Source organism: Artemia franciscana, chromosome 11 (genome assembly GCF_032884065.1).
Source record: "Artemia franciscana chromosome 11, ASM3288406v1, whole genome shotgun sequence".
Taxonomy (NCBI): domain Eukaryota; kingdom Metazoa; phylum Arthropoda; class Branchiopoda; order Anostraca; family Artemiidae; genus Artemia; species Artemia franciscana.
The window spans coordinates 28580101-28593250 of record NC_088873.1 but is presented as its reverse complement, the minus strand read 5'-3'; the positions used below and the strand labels follow the sequence as shown (position 1 = coordinate 28593250).

Genomic DNA, 13150 nt, shown 5'->3' with positions numbered 1-13150 from the left:
TTATACATTTAACAGTCTATATATCAATCCGCTTATTGAAAAAGAAATGTTCAGAAAAGCAAGAGGATGCCCTCTTATATAGCTAAGAGCTGCGGGCTCCATGAGCTATTTTATTTTATACTCCGCTGTAAAGACTATAAATACTATTAATTTCGTAATATTTATGCAGATATATATCGTTGGAATTTGTCGGCTCTAGGGGCTTAATGTTGGCTATATTATTTTTGAAGCAAAATGTCTCTGTTATGGTTAAACTCACACTTTAACTTTTTCTAATCAAAGATACTTCTGTGGAATGATGTATACAGCACAGTAGAACCCCACCCTTCTAACCAAGTAGCCACCATTCAACTAAATACATTTACTTAATGTTTGACATGCTGAAAGAATGGATTAATCTAAAAATTTAAGTACGCTACTATTCCTGGCGAAATCCCAGGCATAAAAACATAGAAGAAATGTGTAGATTATTTTCCTTTCGTCACAGATAACATTTGTGTTAAAATCGGGGTAAATATATAGTATCTGAAAATTCTTGTATGTCAAAAACTTAATATGTGATTAAAACAATTATGTATTGGCTCTTTACAAAGAGAGAAAGGAGGAGTAATCATGTGACATAATAAAGCCAATGAAAATACCTATCTGAAAAAGAAAAAAAATTTAAAGATACAAAATATTTTTATCCGAAATAGTAATAATATAATAGCAATTTTTTGAATCTTTTACAAAGGGGGCCAAAATTAATCATCTTCACTGTTCTTCAAAATAACATTAAAATATTCTTGTAACACCGTGCATAACTAGTTATTTGTATTAACATTTTCTAAAAATTGTATTCAAAACAGTAAATCACTGAGCTAAATGTATCCATTGGCCGAATTCTGTAGAGCCATGCAACTGTCCCACCTAAAACGGGCCCCAGTAATGAGAAAAACAATTTCCCTGATCACTTTGTATGGTGGGTTGGGTCGTAGATGCTTAGGAGCCATTCCATTGGAAACAAAATTTATACTATCTTTTTTAAGGACCAAAATGCTTTGAGGGTAGCCAGCCTCCCTGCTATGCCCCTTTCTGCTGTATTGAATCAACGATTTAGCAAAAATACTGCATAGTTCAGAAATGTCAAAAAGTCTAATAGACAAGTCTCTTAGGTCGAAATCACCTCGGCAGTTACGAGAAATTATCTGTAAACTCCATAAACTGCCAGTTGATCTCAAAGAAATTATAAGACCTCAAGATCTTGATCTTAAAGAGGATTTTCCCTTGTTTCGAATTATTGCGAGTTCTCTGGTGTCTGTTACGTCATTGGGAATGTTTGTTCTATGGTTGTTATGCTTAAAAAACCCAAATAGATCAGGGCTTCCTTACTCCGGGATTACCGTGGTTGTTACGTCACAGGGAATGTTTTCTAAGATATGCAGATGCATGTTACGTAATAGGGAATGTTTTCCAAGAGATGTAGATGTTAATTACGTAATAGGGAATGTTTACTTAGTTGATACACCACAGTAGCCCCACCCCTAGCCCAGTGGCCACCGTTCAACTAAATACATTTATTTAATGTTTAACATGTTGAAAGAATGGACTAATCTAAAAATCTAAGTACGCTTCTATTCCTGGCGAAATCCCAGGCATAAAAACATGGAAGACAGGTGTGGAATATTTTCCTTTCGACACAGACAACAAGAGTGTTAAAATCGGGATAAGTATATAGTGTCTGAAATTCTTGTATGTCAAAAACGGTTAAAGCAATTATCTATCGGCTCTTTACAGAGAGAGAAAGGAGGAGTAATCATGTGACATAATAAAGCCAATTAAAATACCTATCTGAAAAAGAAAATCTCTTAAAGATACAAAAAATATTTATTAGAAATAGTAATAAAATAATATAATTTTTTTGAATGTTTTACAGAAGGGCCCCAAATTAATTATTTTCAATGTACTTCAAAATAACATTAAAATTTTCTTGTACCACCGTGCCTAACTAGTTTTTTGCCTCGACATTAAAAAAAAAAATACCTTCAAAATAGTGTGTAACAGAGCTAAATGTATGTATTGGCCAAATTCTGCAGAGCCATGCAAGTGTCCCACCGAAAATGCGCCCCAGTAATGGGCAAAAAATTTTCCCTGATCACTTCGTATGGTGGGTTGGGTCATAGATACTTAGGAGCAATTCCATTGGAAACAAAAAATCATAATATCTTTTTCAAGAACCAAAAACGCTTTGAGGGTAGCCAGCCTCCCTGCTAAGCCCTTTTCTGCTCCTCCACAATTTCTAATGTATGGAATCAAACTTTTGAGAAAACTACTTAGTTCAGAAATGTCAAAAAGTCTAATAGGCAAGACTCTTGGGTCGACATCACCTCCACAGTTATGGGAAATTATCTGTACATTTTATAAATTGCCAATTGAGCTCCAAGAAATTTTAGAAGGAAAGATGGTGGCTTATGCTCTTGATTTTTGAATAGCCATGGAGTTCTTAGAGGTTTGCTAGACCATGATTCCACTTTCCAAAGAGTTACAAACACATACCTCAGTTTATGAAAACTGGCTATGTGCACCCAGATTTCAAATTTTCTGCAATATCTTGAGATTAGCATGGAACATCCAGTTGAAACTTTCTGGGGATGTTTGGGGTTCATGTTTACCATACATTTTGACTTGGAGAGGGTAGAGAAGTAGACTAAAAAAAACTGTGTTTATCGACGTCATGAAAACAACATATATGGAATATCTGTAGAATGGCTTGGGGAATTTCTAAAACCTGACAGCTAACAGTGAATTTCTAAGACCCCAAGATCTGAGCTTAAAGTAGATTTCCCTCCTTTCAAATTATTGCTGAGGAAATCCCAGAGCTACTCCACGGTGAGATTAAACCGGCTATCCTTAAACTCAGAATGTGTCTGGGTCAATGAGATGTGTATGTTCTTGACAAAGGATCAGTTTCCTTGAAAAAGCGAGATTCCTTATGCTTCGAAATTGATATTACTCTATTAACTTTCAAATTGTGCTACCACATTCTATGTCGTTAAGCCTAAAAGGCCTAAAAAATATTAAGTTGATGAACCCTATAATTACGCTGATAAACAGCTTCTGATTTTATTTAAATCCAGTGTTCTACTATGTATATGAAAACACTGCTAGTAGTAGGCCTGTTACTTATTGCCAATCGAAAATTTTATCAGAATTATATTTTGTATACAGTTTTTGAGCAAAAGTTTTTTATATCCTTAGAAAAATTTTGACGTTTTAGTATTAAAAACCTGATCGATTAGGTTGATTTTCCAATGTATGTACACATTCAAAACTCCAAAATGGAATTGATTTTCAGCTAACAATCTGAAACCAGAGCCCTTGAAGGTGTTTTCCAAGTTCCAATCCTCCAAACATCTCTCTTCTCTTCAATATACAAATTTTTTACGAATTTCAAAAGCTTGCGTAGGAATTAAAAAAAAAAAAAAATTGTTTTAGAAGGGGAGCTACATTCAAAATCGTGCTCCGAGAAAAATTTATCAATCTCTTTCTTCCACTCCTTCCTTACTTTTAAGGCTTAACAGGCTCTATAAGGTTAATTTTGACTTAGGGTTTAGTCGTAATTATGGGATTTTCTTAAGAAATCTAAAATAAGTTAGTAACAGCCTTCTACAATCTTTTCAGCTTTATTAGTACGGATCTATGATCCGTACAAATGGTAGAATCTATGGTAGAATCTATGAAATGGGTCCTCATTTAATACGTAAAACCATACCTGACAACGTATAGAAGCTTATACTACGACATGTTCAAGAATTCTCGAAAAGCACTCCAGAACTCAAAATAGCTGGAGCTGCTCGTCTCCACTTTTACTCTAAATTTCTTATATGATCCCTTCGCTTTTGTACTTTTGTTCCCATAACGGTAGCCCCAAATGAAGAATTCAGACCTTCATCCCTTACCTACAAAGAAAAACATCAAGTACCCGTGATTGGTCTTGCCGTACCTATCAAGCAATAATGTCTATCACTGTGGTACATACTTGATAATTCTTCTAAAAACCCCTCCTCCTGTATATTAAAATAATCCAAAAACACGCCTAGCTCCTTTTCGATCTTTTTCCCCTAAGACACCATTAGCGACTTCATAAACCATTTTCTAAAAATTATTTCATCCATTTTCTACATTGTCAAATTTTAAAATCAGCAGCCTACTATAAGACTGTTCCAAGAAAGTTTCTCTCGAAAGAAGACTTTTCCTATGAAGTATTACCTTATAAATCAAAATAATCCAAAGAGACGATAATCCAGAATCATACGTTTTGGCACAAAGTCTCGAAGTCAACTGTTGGCTGATTGATTTCACTTTATTAACTGATCATCCATAAAAATAGTTATTGCCTTATCTTAAGGCTTTAATTGAACTATTAATTGGTGATAAAATGCTTTTCTTGCACCGCTAAATTGGTCAAATCAATTTAAACATTGTTGGCTCACATGTAGGTAAACAAATAAAAATGTTTAACTTACCGGAACTCAAATATAATTATTTATAGCAGAAAATAAGACCACACTGTTTTTAAATATTTCATTTTATCTAGATTATGCAAGTATATTAAAGAAAAGTCAATTGGTTCAAGCTAACTTTGAAGCAAGGATTATTAATAAGAACAAAAATGTGCGGAACCTGAAGAAGAAATATTTTTTAATTTTTAAAGTTTCACTTAACTAAGTTAAGTTTTGAGCCTTGATAAAACTATATACAGAGATGCAAAACTATACACCAGTAGTTCAGTTCTGAACTAGCTTTCAAATTGAGAACATCTCAAATAATTGGATTATATTGATTCAGAGTTCAAGTAAAAGGATTTGGTTTGAATTGGATATTTATGAACTGTGAGTAAAACCGGTCTAATTTAGTGTGACTAAATTTATATAACTATTTGATCGGATTAGTGTATCTGATTTGATCTGAATTGAATAAATTCATTTCTCGCTCGACTATATTCTGTTAACGGGGGATAGTCACACACCCCTTTGGCTTTGAAGATCTGATTGTCCGTACCGCATAGACGTACTGTGTTGCAAGTTTAACCTGAAGGATTCTACTGAATTATTAAATAAAAGAAATCAAGTTTTTTTTAACTGAAAGTAAGGAGCAACATTAAAGCTTAAAACGAACAGAAATTACTTCGTATATAAAAGGGGCTGCTTCCTCATCAATGCCAAGCTCCTTACGCTAAAGTTTAACTCTTTCTTTCAACTCTTCTTTTTTAAACAGTAAAAAACTTCAGCGTAAAGAGCGGGGCGTTGATGAGGAAGCAGCCCCTTTCATATACGAAGTAATTTCTGTTCGTTTTAAGTTTTGATGTTGCTCCTTACTTTCAGTTAAGAAAACTTTTTTTTTATTTAATATCTGAACGTTTTTGAATCAATGCATGTTTTGATATTGGCTCCCCGCAGAGGAATAATTAAAACGAAATTTGCAATTTTTTTTTTGCTAAATGGCTTTTTTCATAATTTTGATCGGATGATTTGAGATAAATAGTCCGGGGGAGGAAGCCTAGTTGCCCTCCGATTTTTTGGCTAATTAAAAAGGCAACTAGGACTTTTAATCTTTTATGAATCTTTTTATTAGTAAAAGACATACATAACTTATAAATTAGCTTACGTAACGAACTTTTGTATCCTCATGTTTTTATTACATGTATGAGGGGGTTCGCCCCCTCGTCAGTACCTCGCTCTTTACACTAAAGCTTATTTTTTGTCCCAATTCATTAAGAATAACCCCTGAATCACAAAAGCCGTAGAATAAATAGTTTAAATTACTAAAAATACTTTAGCGTGAATAGCGAGGGATTAGGAGGAGGTGAGCCCCTCATATGGGTAATAATGCTGCTCCTTACTTCGTTTTTTTAAATAATGCTAGTAAGTCCTGCGCTCCCTTCATGGAAATTATCTTCCCCATGGCAAATTCCTCGATGTAAAGTTCCCCCAGCATATCCCCCTCTTCTCAACCCATCCCCCAACCAAAAAATCCTCCTGAAAACTTCTGTACACTTCCCAATAACCATTACTATATGTAAGCACTGGTCAAAGTTTGTAGCTTGTAGCCCCTCCCACGAGGATTGTGGGGGAGTAAGTCGTCCCTAAAGACATAGTTATAAGGTTTTTTGACTACGCTGAACAAAATGGTTATCTCAGAATTTTGATCCGTTGCCTTTGGGAAAATAATTAGCGTGGGAGGGGGCCTAGGTGCCCTCCAATTTTTTAATCACTTAAAAAGGCACTAGAACTTTTCATTTCCGTTAGAATGAGCCCCCTCGCAACATTCTAGAACAACTAGGTCGATACGATCACCCCTGGGGAAAAAAACAAAAAAAAAAACAAACAAACAAATAAACACGCATCCGTGATCTACCTTCTGGCAAAAAATATTAAATTCCACATTTTTGTAGATAGGAGCTTGAGACTTATACAGTAGGGATATCGGATACGCTGAATCTGATGGTGTGATTTTCGTTAAGATTCTATTACTTTTAGGGGGTGTTTTCCCCTATTTTCTAAAATAACTCAAATTTTCTCAGGCTTTTAACTTTTGATGGGTAAGACTAAACTTGATGAAACTTATATATTTAAAATCATTAAAATGCGATTCGTTTGATGTAGCTATTGGTATCAAAATTTCATTTTTTAGAGTTTTGGTTACTATTGAGCCGGGTCGCTCCTTACTACAGTTCGTTATCACGGACTGTTTGATAACCTTAATGAAACCGTAAAGGCCCTTTTTTTGTAACCGTCTTTCTTTTGGCCTTGCTTATTTAACACCAGACCTAAGGATTGAGAAATGTCAATATTTATTTGTCCTGGTTGTGGTCGATCTTGTGGCAAGGGGATCACCCTGCAATGCAAAAAATGTCTTGAGTTGTTTCACCCACAGTGTGCTGGCATTTCCCCAACTGAGCGTAAAGAACAACCGAATTGGATTTGCTTAATCTGTTCAAGTAACGATGAAGCTCATGAATCTTGCATCTCTAATAATAATCCCGGTATTGCCCCGATAATAAGGATTCAAAAATGCATTCTTGCTAATACCAATTTTGTAGCTGAAAATTCACGCAGCCGTAGCGTGGACCTGTCAGTTCAGTCTATTTCAAGACCAAATAATCATTCCACTCCTCTCGCGTCCTTTTTTACCCGAGGTTGTCCTATAATCTTTTTTTAGATTGTCATATTCTTCCAGAAAAGCTGAGAGGTCAAATAATCGAGCCTCTGGGAAAGACATGACACCCAACAGCCGCGGGAGAAAGGGTTGTAAGTTGTGATATTTGCACATTGTTTACATATAGGATTTGCTGTCGGGAGGTATACAGTCATTGTTCGGGTAGGGGAAAAGTTCTGCGGAGGGGAATTTTCTAATGGGAAAATTTTCTATGGGGGAGGGGAAGTTTCCGGGGATGAACTTTCTGGGCGAAATATTATATGAAGGAATTTGCCAGAATTCTGAAACAAATTCCTTTTATTTCTTTTACTTTCTCTTCAGCCACTCAATTTTTACTGTGAAGATATTGAGGGGATATTGTCTGGGGAAATTTTTGAAAGAGTTCAAGTTGTTTTGGAGATTTTTTTCGTGGGAGGGGGCGTTTTCTGCGGTAGAAATTTCCTCTTGATGAATTTTACGTGCCAGAAATTCTCTTTGGGGTAATTTTCTGCGAGAGAAACTTTCAATTGGAGGAAGGGATTTCCAAAAATAATTTCCTGCATAGTTTAAAAAACGATCAGAATTCAAATTAATTTTTTTTAAAATAAAAGTAGGCTAAGGAGAGTTTGGAGGTGGAATTGTTTCCACGAATTTTTTTTTTTGGGCGGAGGATATTCAGAGACGATGGAATTTTTTGTTGGAACTTTTTGGGGGATGGGTATACTGCGAGAAGGACTTTACTTGAAAGAATCTTTGTGGAAAAAATGTCCCATAGAGGGGACACATGGATTTTCCGTCATGATTTGAAAAGCGATCAGAAATTAGATTAAAAAAAAGAAGACTTTTCAGCCGAATGTCAGGAGCAACGTTAGAACTTCAGACAAACTTATGCCTAAGTTTGGTTTTTTGTCCCAATTCTTCAAGAACGGCTCCTGAAACACAAGCGGCGTTTAATTAGAACAAGAAGCTTTTTTAAAGTACGAAAAAACTTAAGCTCACATGCGAAACTCCTCACATGCGAAACTTTATTTGTTCCTTTTAAGTTTGAATTTTATTCCTTACTTTCTGTTTACAATCCCTGTTTTTTTAATTGAATACATAAAAAGTTACGTTTTTGCTCGATTGCCATTGTCTTTCTCACACGAGACTGCTCTCGAAACAGGCTTTGCATAGATTTTCAACATTTGCAGTGAAATTGCACAGATGCTGTAAGCTAATTGGTGACGGCGTTAGAAGTGTCAAGGTCATGTTTAGGTCCTGATGATTTTCAAATTAAATGAAAAGAGTTTGTTGAAATCCCAAGATTTCTGAAATCTCAAGTTGATAAAGGATAACCAAGAGACTAGCAGACCAGGGAACTTAGAATGAATATGTTTTTTTTATGTGAATTCCTGAGTAAGGCTAGGGCCTCCTTTTGAAACATCTCTTATCATCTTACTGCCTCTTTGGTGAAAATAAAACATTATACACAGATATGTCTAATTACAAAATAGATTTCATGGTTACAGCAGTAGCTGCAAATTAATCAAGAGTGAACCACGCCCCATAGTAGCCTAAATAAAAATACAATTTTCTAGGGAAACTGTCAAGTGAGAATAATTTCCATGTGACACTGCATTGGAAATAGCACCCCATAGTAGCCTAAATAAAAATACAATTTTCTAGGGAAACTGTCAAGTGAGAATAATTTACATGTGACACTGCATTGGAAATAGCAATTTTCATTCTGGATTGTCTGAAGAATAATTGAAATCGCAAGATTTTTTTTTATAATTTCAAATAGAATTTGAAACCTCATAAAAGTGACCTGGATCCATATTTTTGTGGAGCATAAAAATGACAAAAACTATTTTTACTTAACAAAATAGGTCTTGCCACAGAGAAGTACCGATGTTTGCTATTTTGTGCCGAAAAGCATCAACATTTTCAAAAGATTTTCAAAATAATAAGAAATAGACATCCAATCTATATATTTTATGGTTTAAATGCATTAAATGGAGTTTTACGGCTCCCAGTCTTGAAATCCGACGAAAATCACTTCTAATAACGGGTATTACAGTCAAGTCTTCTTCTTTCATTTACCAAAGGTGATGATACAACCAAGCCCAATCATTCTTAATGAATTATATAGAGACTAATAAGACTGAAACTAAAAGTTCCGCCGTCTTTTGTTTAAAAAGAAAAAGAAGCAATCACACCACATAAAATATGGCCAAAATATCAAGGTATAGAGATTGAAAGAAAGCGGATCTATAGGAAACCATTGAAAAGCCGTATATTGTTTTTTTGGTACTTGTGTATTATTCAGAACACAGTCAACAAGTGAAGTTAGGTTCTTTCGTGAAACAAACTACGATGCAGGTACATTTTAATTAAATATTTGGTACTTGTTCATTACTCAATTGATTCAATTCAGAACACACTCAAGAATTTTGCTGAGAAAATCCGGTTTCATAGCCACAAAGACAAAACTCAATTTAGTTTGTTAAGCATAGTGATTAGAAGAAAGTGTCTGAACATGGATTTTGAAATGAAGATTTAGGATTTGCTTAATACTGAAAAAGAGGCAATTATATTTTTCCAGGATAAGGGATTTTTGTCCACAACAAAACAATGCGTCATTGGACACAACATGACTTTATACTCTTACGAGAAGGAACATTTTTGGAAGTGTAATAATAGACCATGTTTGTAAAAAGTCAATTTGCATGTAAATACGTGGTTTGCTGACAGCAGAAAATCATTTTTAACTGCAGTTTTGGGTACATAATTCTAAGTTGTAATTGTACAATTTTCCTAATAAAGTATTATATTTTCATCATATTTTGTTTTATTTCATTAGCTTTATCAAAAGTTTGGGCTATAAACTTGCGCATTGGGAGTGGGAGTGCATTACATCAAATACATAACTTAACCTAACCACATCTATATATAAAATACTTCATTAAAATGTACCTGCATCGTAGTTTTTTTCACGTAAGACCCTAACTTCACTTATTGGCTCTGTTCTGAATAATACACTAGTACCGCTTTTTTAAGGGACAAGTACTTTACATACAGGGAAAGAGAGGTTTCTATTTCTCATTTACTGTTCGACAAATAGGACTTAGTAGCTCTTTTTGCAATTACCTCGTTTAATACTATATAGTGCTTCCCAGATTTTCATTGTTTACTTTCTATGTTCACAGTGGATTAATCTTATGACTGCTGCGCTTGGCTAAACAAACAGTATATCTATGTTTACCCTTGGAAAGGTACTGATTTTGAAGATTTTGTACAATCTTTCTGTTATAAAAGTGATATCCCGAAAAATAAATATACTGCTCAAAGTGTTCAGCACAAGTAAAGTGTTTTGTGCCTCATACCTTTTCTCAATCCTAATTTCTAAGGCTATTAGGTCTTGAGAATCGATTTCTTAAATTAAGAAAAATGCCTTGATATGGCATAAACTCTTGCTGAAAATATAGGAATTGAATTTTCAAGAACAAGAGTGCCTGAAAGAGATACATTAAAACCCAGAGTTAAGGTATTTTTTCTAGAATATAGATAGGCGCAAACCTGTCATCCATAAAAATTTTCTAAGCCATAGAGAAAGGAAGGAGTAAAAATAGTAGATTGATATAACTTTCCATGCATATACTTTAAAGCCGATACACACTAAGATTTTACCAATACCAATATTGAGCTAGCCCAAATTTGAACCAATTTGATTTCTCATAGAGTCTTCAGATTTCTTAAAAACTGTATGGAACTTTCAGATTGGTTCAAATAAGTGCTGGGTAAATCATGGTACACGCAGAATCTCATTGTGAATAGGCCTTTAAGACCTGAATACATTCCTTAAAGTTGCATCCACCTAACTAACCCACTTTCTAAGATAGCAAAAAGCCCCTCAACTTGAACCTAGAACTTTATCATTTTTTAGCATAAAAGCTATGCTGTCATCTAAGTGAGCTTACCTTATTATTTTTACATTACTTCATCTAAACATAAACCATATTCCTTGAGTTAGACAACAATAACCAACTATAAACACAAATTCATCGACTGAAAGACAGGTTTGGCAGGTTATACAACACAAATAAGATTTTAGTGGCTCAGACAAAAACTCCTAGGATTCTTTAACCTTTAGTTTTTTATTTTCTTGCTCTTGTAGAGAGTTGGGTGTGGATTTATTCTCGACCATTGGAGATATTTCAACTATATTTTTATTGTTGGTGACCAAGAACTTCCCCAATATATTTTGAGTCAACTGGTATAAAATTATCAACTCATTGCATTACTTGTCACTGAATTATATGCTATAACCTCCAAACGGGTCAGAACATTGAGATTTGTTAAAGCTTTGATGTAACGAGATCACTGTATTTGCAGTCAAAGTTCCCATCTGTTTCGCCAAAGTGCTGTTTTAGCGTTATTTCGTCATATCTAGCGCTGTAGCATTTGTTCAGGGTTGCTAAAATAGCACAGAAGTACTATTTTAGCACTATTTCAGTATTATTAATGTCAATTTTTTTTACTATAGCACTGAAAATCGCAGTGTAGCACGCAAATTTGATCAAGTTTAGCACTTTAAGAACTGACCGTGGTGGCAATTAACAAAAATTTACTATTAATAGTAAATAGTGATCGAGCAAAGTTAAAATTTAGTAAAAGCAGAAATTATCTTATATATTATAGGAACTGCTGAACCCTCAACCCCTCTTCGCCTCTTGACGTTAACTGTTTTGATAATTTTCCTTTAAGAGTATTTCCGAATGCCAAAAATTTACCAAGCTGATAATGTTTCGCCGGTTGGCAAATATAGCCAGTTGAAGAAATTGCCAGCTAAGTTGGACTTTTGTTCCCGCCAATGCCCTGCTAATTACGTTTAAATCTGAATAGTGCTTGACAAACGGGAATTAAAAAAAAGAAACAAATATGGCCCCTTGGTAATTAGCCTAAAAGCATTCAATTTGTTGATTGGCTTAAAGCTACTTTATAATTGAACGGCTGTTAAGATGAGGTCGAATCCTCGTTTACGCCCGGCTCTTTATTCTAAAGTTTGAATCATGCTTTGCAAAATTAACTTTATAAATAGAAAAAAATACGGCCTTTTGGTAATTTCGAATATTTTTAAAAAATCGTTGTCTTAGTAATTATGTAGAAAAGTACTACTGACCGTATTGTTTTCCAAGCTTACTATATTAAAGGCTTATCTTGTATTTATCAAACAGTTCCTGGTGACGAAGCATATCTAAAGAGTGAAAAGTATAAATATTAACATATACCTTATAAGCGGCGTTAATTTTGTAAAGCAGCCTACATTGAATTTAAAAGTAACCTTAAAAAATTACAAGCCTTAAAAACTTGAAAGATTTATATAAAGGGGAAAAGATATATTTTATAGATACGGTCTTGGATCCTGTGTTATATAATTTCAGACATTTTGCATTCGAGATTATATTTCCATTAAAATTGCTCCCTTTTTGGTGATGTTCTCCACTGTTTGATTCTCGTATGCTATTCTTGTCTTAAACTAATTGCTGTGGATGGAGAAAATTGACATTAATGACTTAAATGCTCGGACTGGTCACAGACCTTGCTAAGGATCAAAGCTCGATGGAAAGCTTAAAAATTTCTTGATGCGTCACAAAAGAGAAAGGTATAAACGAAACGTGGTGATTGATCATGGCAAAAAAAAAAACCCTCGTGTAGTAGGCTTTGCTTTGAAAGGCTAAATAAGTTTGACATTTAAATTAAATGCTTGTTTATCTAAAGTAGAAATAGCAGTTACTAAGGAAATAATTTAATAAGACTATATCTAAACAAAGTAGTATAATAATAATAATAATAATTTATTCCATAAAAAGCCCGTGGGCCATAGGAAATTTACATAACAAAAACAAACAACAAATCAACTAAAATATATTAATACTTTTTAATGAAAACGCTCACGATGTGCCGCTGCAATCCTGACAAACCTTGCTATCCT

The 13150-nt window shown here is 34.3% G+C and overlaps 2 protein-coding genes across 11 annotated transcripts in view; one reads left to right on the top strand and one right to left on the bottom strand.

The window, feature by feature from the left end:
• Positions 1 to 11573, bottom strand: part of LOC136033053 (chitooligosaccharidolytic beta-N-acetylglucosaminidase-like) — a 176084-nt gene extending 164511 nt beyond the window's left edge. The window contains exon 1 of one of the 3 annotated variants that reach the window (XM_065713641.1): positions 11460 to 11573. The gene's annotated coding sequence lies outside the window, so the exon portion shown is untranslated. Of the gene's footprint in view, positions 1 to 4248; positions 4371 to 11135; positions 11426 to 11459 lie in introns of those variants that run through there. The other 2 variants (XM_065713639.1, XM_065713640.1) reach the window with 2 other exon arrangements.
• LOC136033052 (uncharacterized) overlaps positions 4779 to 13150 on the top strand; it is a 342211-nt gene continuing 333839 nt past the window's right edge. For all 8 annotated transcript variants that reach the window (XR_010618844.1, XR_010618843.1, XM_065713633.1 and 5 more), the window contains exon 1: positions 4779 to 4871. The gene's annotated coding sequence lies outside the window, so the exon portion shown is untranslated. The remainder of the gene's footprint in view (positions 4872 to 13150) is intronic.